Raw genomic sequence first — 15,739 nt, 5'->3', positions numbered from 1 at the left:
GGGCAGCTTTTAAATTGTCTAAGGCTTTCTTGTGGGCAGTTTCTGAGGTATGATTGCCTGAGCTCTACATCAGAAGAGGGTTACTACGGGACCTAACATTGACAAGCATGAAAGGTTTAAGGTTTTGTTCTTCCCTTTTTGAGGGGAAAAAAGCTATCCTGAGAACTGAGTGCTTAGGAGAGAGTAGCTTGTGGGCTGATACTCCACCACAAAAAGTTAGTAGCTTTGGTTTTCTTGGTAATGCGTATCCTTTCTTTGCATGTGCTCTCTGGTCACACATGTTCCTCATTGGTGGTGTGGTAACCTGTGGGAGGGAACCTCTGTATGAGAGAAACCTTGTCATTTCTTCTTGTCATGCTTTCTTTTTAGAAGCATCTTTTTTGGTTGTCATTCTCTGTTTGGACTATTAAAAGAAACCCATCGGTGGGGGCTCGCCAACCATGGTTTGTTTTTTGTTTTTGTTTTTTTAAACCTTTACCTTCCGTATTGGAATCAATACTGTGTTTTGGCTCCAAGGCAGAAGAGTGGTAAGGGCTAGGCAATGGGGGTCAAGTGACTTGCCCAGGGTCACCCAGCTGGGAAGTGTCTGAAATCAGATTTGAACCTAGGACCTCCCATCTCTAAGCCTGGCTCTCATTCCACTGAGCTACCCAGCTGCCCCCGCTACCATGGTTTTAAATGGAAACTGATCCAGAAAGCGTCTCAGATCTGGGGAGGTAGGGGGCTTAGGTGTGGGGCAGCCCCACTTTATTCTTTAATTTAATTTCCATTAAACCTTGTTCTCTGCTCTGATTCTCTTCTCAGTGACTGGACTATGAACACTTACTTCATCCAGGGAGGCATCATAAAGGATGATGGACTCAATGTCAAAGGATCTGAGTTTGAATCTTTATTTTCTTCCTCCTCATTTATGAATTAAAGAGCTAGACAAGACAACTTCTAAGTTTGATTTCCGGCTCTAAGTTCTATGAACATAATTTAGGGACTGATTTCCATTAATCAAATACACCATGGAGCAGCTAGATAACTCAATGGATTAAGAGTCAATCCTAAAGACAGGAGGTTCTGGGTTCAAACGTGACTTCTGACAATTCTAGCTGTGTGACCTTGGACAAGTCACTTAATTCTCATCGTCTAGCCCTTACTGGTCTTCTGTCTTGGAACCAATACACAATTCTGATTCTAAGATGGAAGGTAAGGATTGGATGTTGTTGTTGTAATCAAATGAAAAGATCTGTGATTTTATTCATTTTTACTGAGGAAATACAATTCAGGTTGATGGGTCAGCACCGTTTTTGTTTCCTGGAGGAAAGTCTGTTTGAGAAAACAAAATATCATCAGACTGGTGACCTGTCCTCCAGTGCCACAGGCTGAGAACAATGGACTGCTTTTAATCTTGGAGGCGCTCCTCTAAATCACAACTTTTTACCCCTAGCAAAACTCAATTTCCAGAAATCTCAGAAAACAATTCAAATATAACTTGTATAGTATTTTCTTCTACAGATATGGGTAAAAGGTTCCTGGAATCCCTTACAAGCACTCACTCTTACTATGCAATATCTGGTATAGGACAGTTTAAAATCTACCTGCAGAGACAATGCAGAAAATGTATAAAGGAGGGGGAAGTTGGGTACCTCAGTGGATTGAGAGCCAGGCCTAGAGATGGGAGGTGCTGGGTTCAAATCTGGTTTAAGACATTTCCCAGCTGTGTGACCCTGGGCAAGTCACTTGACCCTCATTGCCTAGCCCTTACCACTCTTCTGCCTTGGAACCAATATACAGTATTGATTCCAGGACAGAAGGTGAGGGTTTAAAAAAAAATTGTAAAGGACTCAGAGGTAGCCACTAAACAATAAAATCCTTACGAAATGATAACAATGTAGATCTTCTCTAGTTTCCTGCAGCCCCTAAAGTCTGTGAGTTGATGCCTTTTTTATTTGCTTGAGAGCGCCTTTCTAGGGCACAATTTCCTCATCTGTAAAATGGGGAGGTTGGACAAGATGGCATCTGAGATCCCTCCTCCTTCTGAAAACCATGATCCTAAGTCTTCTGAGCTTTCAGGTGTTTTTCTTTTTCTTTTTTCTTTTTAAACCGTTACCAAGTCAGAAGAGTGGTAAGGGCTAGGCAATGGGGGCCAAGTGACTTGCCCAGGGTCACACAGCTGGGCAGTGTCTGAGGTCAGATTTGAACCCAGGACCTCCTGTCTCTAGGTCTGGCTCTCAATCCACTGAGCTACCCAGCTGCACCCTAGTGTTTTTCTGTAAAGACTAGATGACCTCTGAATAGCCACCCTAGATCTGAGATTTGGATTCTGGGAAACTATCTCATGCTAGACCACCTCTGCAAATGCTTGATCCATCTGTCCTCAATTCTTTTATCCATAAAAAAGGAAATAAAGGGCTTTACTTTCCTTAGCTGGAAGGATCTCTAAGGCTGCCTTAAGAAAATTTAATTTAATTTACCGGACTTCGATGGCTCTGAAAGAGAGAGTGATGGACAATTTCTCAAAGCTTTGCTTCACTTAAACCTAATTCACTCACGAGACAAGGTCATTGGTCCTCTCAGAATGGATACTGAGTATTTGTTCCAAGATAGAAGAGAGGTAAGGGCTAGGCAATAGAAGTTAAGTGACTTGTCCAGGGTCACCTAGCTAGGAAGTGTCCAAGGCCAAATTTGAACCCAGGTCTGGCTCTCTATCCACTAAGCCACCTAGCTGCCCCCCAAATCTGAGCAGCGGTATTTTTCTGCTCAGATTTGGGCCAAGAGTATCTGAATAGGAGCCTATGAACCCCCCTATTTTTAGTGTATCCCCTGAATTTCTAGAGGGAGAAATGCAGGATTGCAGCATCCATGCATCCATCCTTCCCTCTCACTCCACTGAACACCGCGGCTGGGAATGAGATCCAGATGTCCCCCTGCCTCCCCAGCCTGTCTCTGAAGCAGCGAGGTTAAGCCACCCTCACAGCCAGAGGTTGTGGTCGAGGCCACAGAAATGCCCCCGTTTCCAGGGCAGAGCTCCGAAAGGCAGCTTACTCAGAGCCTGAAGAGAATGGAAGCAGCCCCAAAGCTTCAGCCTTTGGCTCTGTTGGCTGGTTGAAGACGTGGTGGACATTTAGATATTTAAACCTTTTAGCCATTTCACCCAAAGGCTACATCTTGGAAGCCTCCCTTCCAGCGTCAGCTCTCAGTCCTGGCCTGATTCTTCTCGTTGGGGTGGTTTCCTTTGCTCCTTTCTCCCCCTAAAAGCTACTCCAGATGGGACCCAGTGTGGCTAGTGACCTGGCCTCGGTATTGTAACAGTTAAAATGTAGGGGAAGCTGAGGCAGGAAGAAATTAGTTTCTCTCTGCAAGGAGTATTATATTTTTATGAGGTTTATTAAAGGTTAAGGATTAAAGAAAATACAGAATAAGAAAGCACATGCGTAGGCCAGAGAGGCCTAGACAGGATAACCTCACATCATGAAAGAGATGCGTCTGCTCCAAAACGGAAGTCCAAAAGAGGCAGAGCCTATTCACAACCAGGTTTAAATACCCCATCTCACTCTCTACCCAGGTGAGAATTCATTGATATTACAAAGCATTCTGGGGAAGTGGAGCAAGGAATTCTGGGGATTGAAGTCCTAGATTCGAGTCTATTTTTTACAGTATCTGGAAAACTCCTGACTCTGCTCACAGGTCTCTTCAGGGAATGCTCTTTGATAGGAGTTTTCCCATCAGGAATTCCCCATATGAAATGAAATCGTAACTCCCATTCCTATCCCTAGTGCCTTTGGATAATAACAATACCACCTCCCACGGTAGCTGAGAGGAACAAATAAAATAATAATTTCAAAACATGCTCAGCACATAGTAGATGCTTTACAAATGTTAGTTATTATCCTTCTTCTAGACCTTCTATTTATTAACTGGTGAACTTGGGATCCTAGATTTAAATCTGGAAAGGACTTCAGAGGCTTCTCATTTTACAAATGAGGAAACTGAGGCCCCCAAAGGGGTTCAAAGTCGCTGGAGCAGCCAGGGGCAGCTAAGGGACTCTCTAGGGCACAGAACATTTTCCTGAGTTCAAATCTAGCCTCAGACACTGAGCACGTCACTTCACCATGTTTGCCTTGTTTTCCTTGTCTGTCAGATGAGCTAGAGAAGGAAGTAGAGAGCCACTTCAATATCTTGTTCTTTGCTAGGTGGCATAGTGTAGAGAGCACCGAGCTTAGACTCAGGAAGACTCATTTTCCCGAGTTCAAATCTGGCTTCGGACACTGACTAGTTGTGTGACTCTGGACAAATCACCTCACCCTGTTGGCCTCAGTTTCCTCATCTGTCATATGAGCAGGAAAAGGAAGTGGAGAGCCACTGCAGAGTCTTTGTCAAGAAAACCTCAAATGGGGTCATACATAAATGAAAAGTGACCAAAAAAAAAACAAAAACAAAGAACAGTCAGGAGGAAGCCTCCAGCTATGGAAACAACATGGATCTGGATTTGGATTCCAGCTTTATCATTTGCTTCCTCGGTAACCTTGAGAAAATCTCTTGCTCTTCCCCCCCAGAGAAAACTGGGGGAGCCGTTGTTCATGTCAGCCTATTTTTGGTTTTATTTTGGGGTTTGGGTTACGTATGAATGTGCTTGAACGACCATGACCGCCAACATGGAAGTGGGTTTTGTATGACAATTAAAAAAATGAGAAAAATAAAGACAATTTCTTCATGTCTCTGAACCTCAGGTAAATGATAGGACTGGATCCGCCGGCCTCTTGGGTCTCTGCGAACTCCATTTGACTGGAGTCCAGCAGTCTGTCCTCAGGAGAATTCAAATTCTCCTTGAGAACAGTGAGTGTTTCCTTTTGTCTTCTTATTAGGAAAATTGGATTCCCTCTGAGGCTTCCTTCTAATTCTAGCTCAACGATCTTCTGAGGCGAAGGCTTGGGTTCAAGTTCTGCCTTGGTTGTTGCTGTTCATCCTTCATTTTGGAAGAGGTCCAATGACGTTATAGAGCAATATCATGGTTTGTGATGGTACAGAGTGATGTTACTACCTGTGACATCATGGGGTGAGGCCATGACTTGTGTGTTTCAGGGAGTGATGTCATGACCTGTGACATCATGGAGCAAGATCATGGTTTGTGATGGTATAGAGTGATGTCATTATTTGTGACATCATGGAGTGATGTCATGAATTGTGTGTTTCTGGGAGTGATGTCATGAGTTGTGTATTTCAGGGAGTCCCCGTTGCACAGTCATCAGCCTCACTTTCTCTTCCAGAGTCATCAAAGTCTGGTGGCTGGACAACAATCAGGATGACCGGTAATGGTCCAGGATGTAGTGGATGACTGTGGTGTCTTCTATATCTGCCCAAGCTCTCCATGGCGCCCACTTCAGCTGCCTCCTTGGCTCTTGGTACACATTCTCCTCATTGTCCCATCATGGCACTGGGAGAGAAGCCTTTGGGTGCTCGGGGCAGATACCCCCTAACTCCCCTGAGGGACTCAGGGCCCTTGGGTGCCCCTCAGTGGCCTGGCACAGAGAGGAGGCCCAGACTCTTCCCCCTAAACTATCCCAAGTGTCTCACCAACATGAGGCATTTAATGCTTGTTGAGCTGAATCGACTTGACTCGATTAAATTTGATTTGACTCAACTCAAATGGAATCGAATCGAATGGGCTTTCCATTGGGTTCAGTTCTGTTGGCCAAAGGAAAACTTCATCAAAGGAGAGTCCTGGGAAAGGGTCCTGGGAGCCAAAATGCGGGGCCTGCCTTTGGCAGCATCAATGACGGGCTCTGGCCAGAGACAGACACCTACCTAGGCCCCCGGGCACGGCATATTTTGGATCCAAAGAAAGCCTGCATTGACTCCAAATAATGAGCAGATTGTTGTGCGGCTGGCCCTTCCCCCTCTCCCTCCCTGGGAAAGGCCAGATCCAAAAGCAGATCTCACTCTCTCCGGAGGAGGCCACTGAGTTCACCCTGGTTCCCTGGATGGGGGTTCTAGGGGAGCGCTGGGGGGAGGGAGAAGAAAGGCCCAGGAGGCCCATGAGCTAAGAGATGGATTATCTCACTCTGATCCCCTGACCCCGGCCAGAGCCAACCCCCCACCCAGCCAGAAAACTAGGAGAGGGGAAGAGGAGGGGGAGAAGGAGGAGGAGGAGGAGGAGGAGGAGGAGGAGAGGAGGAGAAGAGCAGAAGGAGGAGGAGGAAGAACAGGAGGAGGAGGAGGAGAGGAGGAGGAGGAAAGAAAGAGGAGGAGAAGAGGAAGAGGAGAAAGAAAGGATCCAGTTATCTGGAAGAAATAAGTTCCAGAATGGGAGGCTCAGCTGGCTCACCCCAGGATGTGCAGAGGAAGGGAGTGGAGGCATCTGCAGCCTCACTATGACTGCATTTCCATTCTGTGACAAAAAGCAGAGAAACTGTTCTGAAACAGAAAAGGAGAGTGAGAGTGACTTCTCCTGGAATGCCTTCTAGCCAAACTCTCTGGAAGTCTGAAAAGCTGATGGAGGGACAGCTGGGTGGCTTAGTAGATTGAGAACCAGGCCCTGGGTTCAAATTTGGCCTCAGATACCTCCTAGCTGAGTGATCCTGTGCAAGTCACTTCATCCACATTGCCTAGCCCTTGCCCTTCTGCAGAGGGAATAAGTCTAGGACAGAAAGTAAGGTTTAAAAAAAAGAAAAAGCTGCCTGGAATCCCAGCTCTTCAAAGGATCTGTATATGTACGGATGACTTACATTTGTAAGTTATTTAGTCTCCCTAGGACCCAGTTTCCTCTTCTGTAAAATGGGTGAGTTGGTAGTGGTTTGCCATTTCCTTCTTTGGGGAATTAAGGCAAAAAGAGTTGAAGTGACTTGTCTAGGGTCATACAGCCAGTAAGAGTCTAAAGCTGGATTTGAACTCAGGTCCCAAGCCCAATACACTATCCCCTGTGTTATCCACCTAGCTGCCTCTATATAAATCATTATCATCATCATCATCATCATCATCATTATTACTAATTATTTTAAAATGCCAAAACTCTTTGGGAGGCATTTAAGGCTCTGCACCCCCGCTGGGGCACCTGCCAAGGATAACTATCTCTCACACTCCCACACTCCAGACAAGAAGGAAATGATCATCTTCCTTACTGATTAAGGAGATTATGCAGGGAATTGGCAGACATTGAGCAACACATTACTGCAGGCTTCAAAGGTCACTCCATGGATTGAGTGCCTGACCTGGAGTCTGGAAGCCTTGAGTTCAAATACAGCTTCCAACACAAACAGGGTGATCCTGGGCAAGTCACTCAAGTTCTGTTTGTCTTCATCCCCTGGAGAAGGAAATGGCAAACCATTTACCTGTTGTCTGCCTCAGTTTCCCCATCTGTAAAACAGGGTTCATTGGAGCCTCCACTATTACCATTCAAATGAGAGAATATTTGCAAAGTGTCCAGCACAGTACAGAGTCGGTGCTTTTAAAAGCTTGGGATTGGGGATGGGGATGACCGAATATCCAGGGAGGCAAGATGTGCCCCAGTGGCTGGAATTATACGTACAAAACTCACCCTATTTCATGAGGTGATCAAAATACAAATCTTGGTCCCGCAAATACCAGTCACCGTCCCATGGAGAAAATTCCAATTGTACCAGAAATGGACCATTTCCATAGATGGAATCTTCCTGTCTTTGTCTCCTGGCCACAGATAACGCTGATCTGGAATAACTTTAGAACCTTCTTCATGGATGTCATCAGACTAGAATGTTGTTCAGCCCTTTTTCAGTCATGTCTGACTCTTTAGGACTCCATTTGGGGTTTTCCTGGCAGAGACACTGGAGTGATTTGCCATTTCCTTCTCCAGCTCATTAAAAAACAAAAAAACAAAACAAAACCAAAAAAACCCTTCCCTTCCATCTTAGAATCAAGACTGCATATTGGTTCCAAAGTAGAAGAGAGGTAAGGGCTAGGCAATGGGGGTTAAGTGACTTGCCCAGGGTCACCCATATTATTATCATTTCTCAATCCTTTTGTTATGTCCTAGTTTTAATTCTAACATGAAAGAGCGGGAAAAGAGCTAGGCAATAAGGGTTAAGTGACTTGTCCAGGGTGACCCAGTTAGGAAGCATCTGTAAACCTCAAATTTCCTTAGACTTATAAATGTTGGAAATTTCACCATTGGGATATTTCATACTTGGAAAATTTCTTACTGATAGTCTATTGGAATGGGAACCCCATTGGCATGGGAGGTTCCTTCTCTTCCCTTCTTAAGCTGAACAATGGAAAGGACTTTGATCTATGCTTAAGCATAGAACAGGAATTTCTTTGAGTCTTGATTGATTTTAGAATTGATACAATGGAGATACTTGGAATAAATCTCCACCCTATTCAGTCCTAACAGGATTGAGTAAGGGCTGCAGCCTAGATCAAAATTGAAATATCCCAATGGTGAAATTTCCAACATTTATAACTCTAAGGAAATTTGAGGTTTACACATCTGAGCTGCCTCTAATTCTCTAACCCATTTTACAAATGAGGAAACTGAGGCAGACAGGGAGAAGTGATTTGCCCAGGATCACACTACTAAGATACTGGAGTGGCTTACCATTTCCTTCTGCAGCTCATTTTACAGATGAGGAAACTGAGGCAGACAGGGTGAAGTGACTTGCCTGGGGTCACACAGCCAGTTTGCCATTTCCTTCTCCCTCTCATTTTACAGATGAAGAAACTGAGGCAGACAGGATAAAGTGACTTGCCTAGGGTCACATAGCTAGTTAGTGTCTGAGGCTGGATTTGTCCACCCCCATTGCTCTGTGCAATATGGTGCTGCCTAGCTGCCCTTCTTACTAAAATGCTCTGTCTTTAAGTGTTAAGGAATGAAATAGTTTCCCAACAGAGAGATCTAAGCAGAAGAAAGGAGAGGCAGGCAGGAACACGATTATGTCCCTATCCGTCTCCATCATCTTATCTGAAACCGGGAATGTTCAGGGATTTGGCAGCCATGGAAGACCCAGCTGAGCCCCAGCAGGGCAGATTTTTCATCCAAAGAAAGGCTGCCCAAGCTGCAGAAGCCTGGATCTGTGTGTGGCTGCTCTGGGGCAAGTCCTGTCTCTGAATCCCAGTCCTGCGTCTGGGTGACCTCCGGCGAGAGCCCCAGGCTCCCAGGGACTCAGTTTCTCCTTCTGTAAAATGAGTGGCTTAGAGTGGATGACCTGAAGGTTCCTCCCAGCTCTAGAGTGAGAATCCTCTGAATTCGCCCTCTGCTCCTCTCCAAGAGTGAGGAAACCTCAGCCAAGAGAGAAGGCGCTGCAGAGGTGGGATTGTTAACCACTCGAATGCCCTCAGGGGCTACCTGGGACCCAGCCTGCGCACGGCCCGGACAGACGCCAGGGAACTCCCTCCCACACTCCTCCGGCCAGACCCCCAAAGCTTCCTGGTCTTCACATTCCCTCCAGACTGTGCCCTTCCCCTGCATCCGCCCCAGCAGCAGCCAAATGCCAAACACCACCGGCGCTTCCTTCCTTCCTTCCTTCCTTCCTTCCTTCCTTCCTTCCTTCCTTCCCAAAGGAATGCCACACACACAGAGCCCGAGATGTATTCCCCCCGGTGAAGTAGCACCACCTAGCTGCCCCGCCGTGACATGAGTAATACATTGGACGGGAATACATGTAACTAGAAAGAGAAAGAAATGTAACTATATAAACATAAACAGCACAATATGTGTAAGATGTGGTACAAATCCAAAGAAATGTAACCGTATGATATATACTAGAAACCAACATAAATAAGAAATAAATGTAAACAGAGAAATAGAAATACATATAAATATGATGTAAATAAATATAATCTAAATCAACATAAATATAAAAATAATAAATGTAAGTATATACATATCAATAAATATAAATGTATAATCTAAATCAACATATATAAGAATAAATAAATAAATATAAGTATATACATATCAATAAATATAAATGTATAATCTAAATCAACATATATAAGAATAAATAAATAAATATAAGTATATACATATCAATAAATATAAATGTATAATCTAAATCAACATATATAAGAATAAATAAATAAATATAAGTATATACATATCAATAAATATAAATGTATAATCTAAATCAACATATATAAGAATAAATAAATAAATATAAGTATATACATATAAATATAATCTAAATCAACATAAATATAAAAATAAATAAATGTAAGTATATACATATCAATAAATATAAATGTGTAATCTAAATCAACATATATAAGAATAAATAAATAAATATAAGTATATACATATAAATATAATCTAAATCAACATAAATATAAAAATAAATAAATATAAATGTATAATCTAAATCAACATATATAAGAACAAATATAAGTATATACATATAAATACATATAATGTAAATAAATATAAAGACATAATCTAAATCAATCTAAATATAACAATAAATGTAAATATATCAATATAAATAAATATGTAATCTAAATCAACATAAATATAAAAATAAATGAATGGAAGTATATACATATAAATAAATATAATGTAAATAAATATAAATATATAATCTAAATCAACATAAATATATAAATATAAAAATGAATATATGTAAATATACACATATAAATAAATATATGTAAATAAATATGAAAATGTAATATAAATATATAAATAAAATAAATAAATGTAAGTTTATACATATAAATAAGTGTAAATATAGAAACATAAATGTAAATTAACATACATACAAGTAAATGTATATATAAATATATAAATGTAAATAACCAAATATATACAAATATAAATAAGATGTAAATAAACATAAATATAAATAAATTTACACAAATATAAATACATAAAAATATAGAAATATAAATAAATTATTGACCTGTGCAACAATTTGCAAAACATTAAAATAGAATACCAGTAGGATAGAGACTAGCCCTGAATCCTTTCTACCAGGTTTCCATTGAACAAGATAATAGCTAGAATTTATAAGTCAAATCAAATCAACAAGAATGACTATGAGCCAGCCACTATGCTGGAAATAATCCAGGTGGCTCTCAAGGAACTTAAATTCTCCCAGCAGACTGCAGGGGTGAAGGCTTGAGGAGGATGCTCTCCCTTCCTGGAGGCATGGCAGAGAAAGTCCTGTGGGAATGAACCAGGAATATAGTCTGGAGAGGAATGAAGACTTGGGGGACCCAGATGTCCCCTTAACATGGAGGTTCTGGGAGGAACCTTTCAGGGAGAAGATACTTCCAGTGTGAGAAAGTCTATGTATGGAGTGAGCTCCTGGGGTGAAGATCTTTATATAGACTGATAAACTTAAGTCCACACTACAGCCTGGAGAGGAATGATGACATGGAATGATTTTTCAATAATAACAAACATTCTCTGATAAAAGGCTTATTTCTCAAATACATAGGGAACTGAGTCAAATGTATGAGAAAAATCATACCTCAACTGCTAAATGGTCAAAGGAAATGAATGGGCCGTTTTCAGACAAAGTAATCAAAGGTATCTATAATTCTTTTTAAAAAATGCTCTAAATCACTATTAATTAGAGAACTGCAAATTCAAACAACTCTGAAGTATCACCTCATACCTATGAGGTTGGCTGACATGACAGAAAAGGAAAATAATAAATTATGGAGGGGATATGAAAAATTGGGAAACTAATGCATTATTGGTGGAATGGTGAAATGATCCAATTATTCTGGAAAACTATTTGGAACTATGACCAAAGGATTATAAAACTATGCATACCCTTTAATACCACTCCTAGGTCTATATCTCAAAGAAAGGGGGAAAGGACCTATCTGTACAAAAATTCTTATAATAGTTGCTTTGGTGGGCAAAGTATTAGAAATTGAGGGAATGTCCATTACTTGGGGAATGGCTGAACAAGTTGTGGTAAAAGATTATGATAGAATATTATTGTGTTATAAGAAATGATGAGCAGGATAGTTTCAGAAAAACTTAGAAAGACTTTCATGAACTGATTCAAAGTGAAAAGAGCAGAATCAGGAGACTCATACACAGTAACAGAAATATTGTAAGTATGATCAAATGTGAAGGACAACTATTCTCAGTAATACAAAGATCTAAAATAATTCCAAAAGATTTATGACAAAAAATGCTATCCACCTCCAGAGAAAGAACTCATTGTGTTGAATGCAGATCAAAATATATTTTTAAAACTTTTCTTTTTTGTCTTTTTTTCCACATCATAACTAATATAGAAATAGGTTTTTCATGGCTGTGCATCTTTAAACCTATATCAAATTGCTTGCCTTCTCAAAGAGGAGACAGGAAATGGTGGAAGGGAGAAAATTTGGAACTCAAATTTTAAAAGACAAAATTTTAAATTATTTTTACACATAATCAAAAAAATAAAATAATAACAAAAACCAACAATAATAATAACTAACCTTTATGTTGTGTTTTAAAATTAGCAAAGCAATTTATATTATCTCACTTGATCCTATGATCAAATCTAGCACTGTGTCTCTGCCTCAGTTTCTTCATTTGTAAAATGAACATAATAATAGCACCTACCTTCCAGGATTATGGTAAGGGTAAAAGGAAATATTTGGAAAAAACTTTGTAAGCCTTAGAGAGTTACATAAATACTAATTGTCAGTATTATCATAATCAATTCACTAAGTAACTACTGTTAAGAATTTGAATTGTTGGGGAGGATAAATGAATGAATGGGTGGATAGAGGGATGGATGAATGAACAGAAAAGCATTCATTAATCACTTACTATGTGTCAGGAGCTGAGGAGCTGGCACTAAGACAGGACAAAGATAAGAGCAGGAAAGTCTCTGCCCTTAAAGAATTCACACTCTCCTAGGGTAAAATGACCAATGTGAGGGATATGTGGAGTCATGCTTGCTTTATCAGTTATAGATGCCCAAATGGTCTGGTTGTGGGTGGAAAGGAGCCATGAAGAGATACCTCCAGAGTATCATTCTCCTTTCTCCAAAGGATTTTTGGGTGCTATCAGGAAGGGGACAGAAGATTGGGACTATGGCTCCATCACTGGGCTCTGCTCTCAGAGAGAAGGGGTCCTGGATTAGAATTAGATCTCTTCATTTCCTTAAATCTTGTTGTTCCAGGGGAGAGAAGTTTTAGGTTTAAGCTGAGCTCTTGGTTGCTATTCTTTAATGGGGAAAGAGTGCCCTGAGCTAGGGAAGAATCCAAACCTTGACTCCTTTCCCACCAAAATCCAGCTTCCCAATGAACACAAGGGTCAAATAGTAAGTAAAGCCATTTATCCAAGGTGAAAGCAAACAAAAACCAAAGGAAGTGTACAGATGAGGACAGACCAGAAAATCCAGAGTGAATGAGCTTTCCATTGGGTCTGAGATCTCTCAGCATAGTGGAGAGAGAGAAACAGACAGAGACAGAGACAGAGAGGGATAATGAGAGAGAGAGAGAGAGAGAGAGGAGAAAGAGAAGAGATAGAGGAGAGAGACAGACAGACAGAGACAGAGACAGAGATCGAGAGAGGCAGGGAGACAGAGACACAGAGAGATGGGGGGGGGAGAGGAGAGAGAGAGAAGGAGAGAGAGGGGGGAGAGGAAGAGAGAGAGTGGGGAGAGGAAGAGAGAGAGAGAGAGAGAGGAAGGAAGGGAGAAGGAGAGAGAGGGGAGAGGGAGAGGGAGAGAGGGAGAGAAGGAGAGAGAGAGAGAGAGGGAGAGAGAGAGAGTCCTAGATCTCCTAGAGGAAATTCCTTGAAGTCTTGAGGGTAATAAGGTGGAGATAGAGACATAGCTAGAGGTAGCTAAATGGTTCAGGGGATATTGAGTTAGACCTGGGGTCAGAAAAACCTGAGTTCTAATCCAGCCTCAGACTCTGGCTATGTGACCCTATACCAGTTTCTGAACCTCTGTTTCCCTTAATCCAACTGGAGGAGATGGCAAACCACTCCAGTATCTTGCTTTTCATGATGAGAGAAAGAAGAAAGAAAGAAAGAAAGAAAGAAAGAAAGAAAGAAAGAAAGAAAGAAAGAAAGAAAGAAAGAAAGAAAGAAAGAAAGAAAGAAAGAAAGAGAGAGAGAGAGAGAAGGAAAGAAGGAAAGAAGGAAAGAAGGAAAGAGAGAAAGAGAGAAAGAAAGAAAGAGAAAGAAAGAGAGAGAGAGAGAGAAAGAAAGAAAGAAAGAAAGAAGGAAAGAAAGAAAGAAAGAAAGAGAGAGAGAGAGAGAGAGAAAGAAAGAAGGAAAGAAGGAAAGAAGGAAAGAAGGAAAGAAGGAAAGAAAGAAAGAAAGAGAAAGAAAGAGAAAGAAAGAAAGAGAAAGAAAGAGAGAGAGAAAGAAAGAAAGAAAGAAAGAAAGAAAGAAAGAAAGAAAGAAAGAAAGAAAGAAAGAAAGAAAGAAAGAAAGAAAGAAAGAAAGAAAGAAAGAAAGAAAGAAAGAAAGAAAGAAAGAAAGAAAGAAAGAAAGAAAGAAAGAAAGAAAGAAAGAAAGAAAGAAAGAAAGAAAGACTTTTTAACTGACTGACTGGCTGACATTCCTCTGGTGTTAAGGAAGCCAGGGATTTTGCCCACAGGGCTGTCCCAAGCCCCCGGAGGGAAAGGAGGGTTAGAAAACTCAGGTACTGCAGCCTGGAGAAGGGAAGGCTTTACCAAAGCCCACCCTTGGGGCATAGCAGGAGGCTTAAGCCTGATCCCCTTAGGTCCCTATCTTGAATCCTAGGAAGGTTCTAGTTACTTTCCAGACCTCCTTTTCCTGCAGCTCCTAATATGGGTTTTGATGATGGATAGGAACAATGATGGGGGGGAGGAGAAGTGAGATCCTGGGAAGCATCTCTCTCCCTCTGAATGACCCTGGGTTCTGTCCGGAGTCTCTGAGCTCACAAGGTGCAGTATTTATTCCTCCCTCTCCTCTGTAGCACAGACCTTTCATTCTTTTTTTCTCTTTAGCATCTCAAACTGGAGCAGTCTCCCCAGTTCCTTTCATTTTATTATTATTATGTTTAAAAACTCTCACCGGGGGCAGCTGGGTGGCTCAGTGGATTGAGAGCCAGGCCTAGAGATGGGAGGTCCTAGGTTCAAATTTGACCTCAGACACTTTCCAGCTGTGTGACCCTGGGCAAGTCACTTAGCCCCCATTGCCTAGCCCTTATGGCTCTTCTGCCTTGGAGCCAATACACAGTATTGACTCCAAGATGGAAGGTAAGGGTTTAAAAAAAAACAAAAAAAACTCTCACCTTCCACCTTAGAGTCAATATCAGTTCCAAGGCAGAAGAGCAGTAAGAACTTGGCAATGGGGGTTAAGTGACTTGCTCAGGATCACACAGCTAAGAAGTGTCTGAGGTCAGTTTTGAACCCAAGACCTCCCATCTTTATGGCTTGTTCTCAATCCACTCAATGATCTAGTTACCTTTTCTTTTCTTTTCTTTTCTTTTCTTTTCTTTTCTTTTCTTTTCTTGTCTTTTTCTTTCTTTTCTCTTCCTTTCCTTTTCTCTTTTCCTTTTCTTTCCCTCCCCTCCCCTTTCCTCTCTTTTTTTCTTTTTAAAGGCAAACAAGGTTAAGTGACTTGCCCAGAGACAACTAATAAGTGTCTGAAACTGTAATTTGAATTCAGGTCTTCCTGACTCTATTTAACCTTGTCCCATTTCAGTTTTTAAAACATCACTTCATAAAAACACCGAAGAAAAACAACTGCTTGATCACATGGGTCAAGGGGGATATGGTTGGGGATGGAGACTCTAAATGAACATCCTAGTGCAAACACCAACAAGCATGGAAATAGATTCTGATCAAG

Source organism: Monodelphis domestica, chromosome 3 (genome assembly GCF_027887165.1).
Source record: "Monodelphis domestica isolate mMonDom1 chromosome 3, mMonDom1.pri, whole genome shotgun sequence".
NCBI lineage: Eukaryota > Metazoa > Chordata > Mammalia > Didelphimorphia > Didelphidae > Monodelphis > Monodelphis domestica.
This window is presented reverse-complemented; position numbering follows the sequence as displayed.